The sequence below is a fragment of the Mesoplodon mirus genome, assembly GCF_964341445.2.
Source record: "Mesoplodon mirus genome assembly, chromosome: X".
NCBI lineage: Eukaryota > Metazoa > Chordata > Mammalia > Artiodactyla > Ziphiidae > Mesoplodon > Mesoplodon mirus.
Genome location: NC_138981.1, coordinates 81917889 through 81922697, shown reverse-complemented (window position 1 = coordinate 81922697; position 4809 = coordinate 81917889). Strand labels below are relative to the sequence as shown.

At 39.6% G+C, this 4809-nt stretch overlaps 1 pseudogene across 1 annotated transcript; it reads right to left on the bottom strand.

Annotated features, from left to right (window-relative positions):
- Positions 1 to 350: 350 nt before the first annotated feature.
- On the bottom strand, positions 351 to 729 carry LOC309796235 (small ribosomal subunit protein eS25-like; annotated as a pseudogene). The gene has a single exon. The product of its transcript is annotated as a small ribosomal subunit protein eS25-like (transcript).
- Positions 730 to 4809: the final 4080 nt, after the last annotated feature.

Below are 4809 nucleotides of genomic sequence, written 5' to 3'. Positions count from 1 at the left end.
GGGTAAGGGTGAGGATGAAGATGAACCACAACTAATTGGTCACCTTCTGATCCTACCAACCCCACAGGTCCAGAGAGAAGGCTTCTCTAGACCTAAGCAGAGCAGGAAAAGGGAAAGGAAGGGGGATAAAATAGACCTGAGAACACCTGTCCTCATACAGATTTGTACCCTAGGAACATATAGCGTAGATGGTCAGTGAATTTGGTTTGATGTGATCTCCGACTTGTAGAGCCCCCAAAACACAGCCAGAAGGAGGAAATCACACTTATTACAAGCCTTGTGGAATCTCCACAAATGATTGTTTTTGATTTAATACAGTTTTATTTTTCAAAATGGACAGTTGCTGGGACCTATTCTGCATCTTCACCAGCAGCTGGGGCATCTCCACCCTTGGTGTTTCTGGTGTAAATTACTTGAGCTCTGTACTTTGAAACCAGTTTCAGAAGTCCTTTACTAAGGAGCTCCTGAAGGGCTACCCTGGTGAAGGAACCACAAATCTTATTTCTCAGAGACCACAGCTGGGATTATAAGCTTATAGTTGGGAACTTCCTTACAGAGTTTGTCATATGTTGCTTTGTCAAACAAGCCTACGTTATTGAGCTTCTCCCAAACTTTGTGTTTGGACCACGTCTTCTTTTTGGCCTTGCCCCCAGAATTGTTCCCTGGGTCTTTGTCTTTCTTATCCGACTTTCTGGCATCTTTCTTCTTTTTGTCATCCTTGGGCAGCATAGCAAAACTCAAAGAGCAGCTGCTACCACTGCCTCCTTGCTAAGATGTTGGACCCAAAGTCCACAAATAGTTTTTTAAGGGCAATAACCAGTAAAACAGTTGAAGATAATTAGGCGCTTAGGAAATTTAAAAAATAATCAGACATGGACAACTTACATTAATTGGTAATTTTGATGAATATTATGACAAAATCAGACTAATCCATTATGGGGTCCTCTCTCGTAAAGCACACATTGTGTTATGATGTAAATATCATGACCACCATCTTTATATTCCTCAATATAAGTAACAAATAAATGTTCTTTAATAATTAAGTATCACAGAAGTAGTTGCATGTTGTATGCTTTTTAGTGGAGTGTTGAATATTAGTTATTAACACTCTTTTATTTAATTATACCGAACTATGGTCTACCTTAGTACAATATCTAATGTTTCTAAAACAGACATCAATGATTGGTATATAAACAGATAGTTCCAATAATAGTCATACAGAATCATTGTCTGAATTGTCCTTGTGCTCCATAATATTTAGAGAATAGTACAAGATAAATCTAGTTTCCATTTTTAAACTCCAATGTAGCTAGAGTAGAAAACAAAAACCTAACAATTAAAGTGACAATAATGAATTTTTCACTCAAATCCAAAGTGGTTACTATAGTAACTTAAAATTGGATCATTATAATAAAAGTAGAATGAAAGGATGATTTCAAATGCTATATTAATTTTTTGAAGTATGGAGAGGGGAGTTGCTGTTTCATATTTGAAAGAGACTAGATTGCTGTTGAAGCTTCTAAGAAGACTGATTTCATCTTATCTGCCTTCTCTTTTATATTAATGTAAAAAAACCTCTGACTGCAGTCATTAAGTAGGAGAGAAGAGAACTGTTAGTTTTGCTCATATTAATCTCTCTAAGACTGATGGCAATAACTTTCTACCAACAATTCATAATTACCTGTGGGAATGAAGGGCAGATTGTGTGAAAAAGTGCTTTACAAATGACCTAAAGGATCTAATTTTTGATGTTTCTTTTCTACTTTCTGTACCACCAAGATAGAGAGGTACAGACACAGATGCAGGTCTAACACAAAAGATTTAACTAAAGAGGGAAGGAGGGCTTCCCTGGTGGCACAGTGGTTGAGAGTTCCCCTGCTGATGCAGGGGACACGGTTCGTGCCCTGGTCCGGGAGGATCCCACATGCTGTGGAGTGGCTGGGCCCGTGAGCCATGGCTGCTGGGCCTGCGTGTCCGGAGCCTGTGCTCTGCGACGGGAGATGCCACAACAGTGAGAGGCCCGCGTACCGCAAAAAAAAAAAAAAAAAAAAAAAAAAAACAAAAAGAGGGAAGGAGTTTGGGATGAGTATGGAGCTGCATTCAGCAGGTCCCATATAAAATCCACTGGGGTTGTATTGTAGTGAGGTCACTTTAAAACTTCATGCTAGTGGTACAGTCATTGTCAGAAAGTGGTTGGTGCTAGCACAGCTTCCTGGTCTGGAACTTATATGTGGAATCTAAAGTATGCCACAAATGAACCTATCTACGAAACAGAAACAGACTCACTGACATAGAGAACAGATTTGTGGTTGCCTAGGGGGAGGGAGAATGGGGGAGAGATGGATTGAGAGTTTGGAATTAGTAGATGCAAACTATTATATATAAAATGGATAAAAAACAAGGTCCTACTATATAGCACAGGGAACTATATTCAATATCCTGGGATAAACCATAATGGAAAATAATATAAAAAGAATGTATATATGCAATAACTGAGTCACTTTGCTCTACAGCAGAAATTAACACAACATTGTAAATCAACTATACTTCAATAAAAATTAAAAAAAAAGAAAGGGGCTGATTAAGAAACTAAGAATAAGTAACTCTGATGAAAAGAGAAACCTCAAAAATTAGTGCCTCTGACTCCCATAAACAGGGATAAGCCACTCTCTTCTTAGTGCACATTCAGTCTTCTTGTCTTCCTTCCTTTCTTCTTTCCTTCCTTCCTTCCTTCCTTCCTTCCTTCCTTCCTTCCTTCCTTCTTTCCTTCCTTCCTTCCTTCCTTCCTCCCTCCCTCCTTCCCTTCCTCTCCATCTTTCTTTCTCCTTTATTTCTCTCTTCTTTCCACAAATGTTCACTGAGAAACTTCTATATTCCAGGCCCTGTGCTGGCCATTAGGAATATACTACTGAACAATACTGATGTAGTTCTGCCTTCATTAAGCTTATAGTCTAGTTTAGTGGAAGATACAGACAATAACCAATTACATGGATAATTATTTAATTACAATGATATTTGGGTGTAGACTGAAAAATAAAAGCACAACATGAGAGCTGTGAGTTCAGGTGTATTGGGGGCTTACTGAGGACTTTAGCCTGGGAGACAGACTCTCAGATAGCTCTGAGGAACTGCTCTGAAGAGGTAGAGGAGGAGGTCAGTATATAAGTGATTTTAGGGAAGGGGATATGTGCAATCAAGCACACACATCTTGGTAGAAGGTTGCTGCTAGTCACAAGGAGCAGATGTCTCCATTAATAATTTTAGAACTTTCCTAGGTATGAGAAGATGCAAGAAATTGGGTTCATAAAATTTTCTCCTGAAAATAGCTAACTATCTGAAGGCCAGTTCTGCCAGATTTTCGCAAAGCAGAGGGTGTCTCATTCTTGATCTCCACCCTGAACTCCTTTCAGTGTGTGTTGAAGGTCAGTGACTGCAGTGGCTAGTGACTTCATTCTTGTAGAACCAGATGTGGAGTGACATTCTTTAGTTTGCAAGAGCTAAAATTTAAAATTACAGGGGTCACTGAGAGTATACAACAGGAAAAAAAACCTCATCTGAGGGGATAAAGTTTTTGTGAGGAAATGATATTCACATTGATTACTGCAGGGTGAATAGGACTTAGCCAGCTGATGAATGTAGGGAAAAAACAGTGCAGGAAGAGGAAATAAGTGCAAAGGCCTGAGGTGAAAAGGAACTTAGTGTATTTGAAATAAAGAGAAGGCCAGTGTGGCAGGAACATAGTGACCAAGAAGAGATTAGAAAGGTAAGCAAGGGGCTTGGAGGCCGTAATATGGTGTTTGAACACTTTTGTTTATCCCCATTCTGTTGCAATTATTTGCATACATGATCAAGGAGACTTTTTTCCTTTTCCTTTTTGTATCCGTGGTATCTAGTATAGTGCCAGGTGCATAGTAAGTGCTCAGTAAATGCTTGTTGAATTAGTGAAGTAAAAGAAAAATGACTTCCTTATGATTGGAAGAACACAGTTATTACAGAAAAAAAGATAAGATTGTATCTGGTTATCATTTTTCTTATTGTGTCTGTCAAGCCATACTTATTTAAATAACAGGCAGATTTTTTCCTACAAGCAAAGATGTAGTCAAACTCAGGTTTGTGTGCCAGATGCACAGTGAAGCCAAACAAACCAAATGTTGGAGTTTGGAGCAGAGAAAGGTTTATTGAAGGGCCAACAGGGAGAATGGGTGGCTTGTACTCAAAAGGCCCGAATTCTCAGATGGTTTTTTTTTTTTTTTTTTTTTTTGGGACCCAGATGGTTTTTAAGGAACAGTTTTTATAGGCAAAATTTGGGGGGAGGGCTGCAAGATATGTGACTTTCTTCTGACTGGTTGGTGGGGAGGTAACAGAGTGGTGTTCCAGGAATCTCAATCATCAGGCTTCTGGTTCCAATCAGTCTGGGATCCATGGCTTATGCTCAGCCTGAAGTTACCATCCTCCACCTGGGTGGGGGCCTTAGTTCCTGTAGAAGAACTCAGAGATATGTATCAGATAATTATGCACATCCCCCAGGAGGAACCAGGACCCTGCTCCATTGCTGCACTATTGTTTTTTTTTCTGCATTCCCTCATTCCTCTAATTATAACTGCCCTTTGGAACTCAGGGAAGGTCTAAGAGGCTGAAAGCCTTTTTCCTTCAAACAAGGATTGGGGGACATGAAAATGCTTTTGTACTGGGAGGACTCACAGGGTCCTGCTTGTTTTCAAAGAGACTGAGAGGGGCTGGTTAGTAAATCAATGAATTGTTGTATGGAACTAAGAGAAAACCAGTTTTTCAAGAAAAGTACCGTGGGGG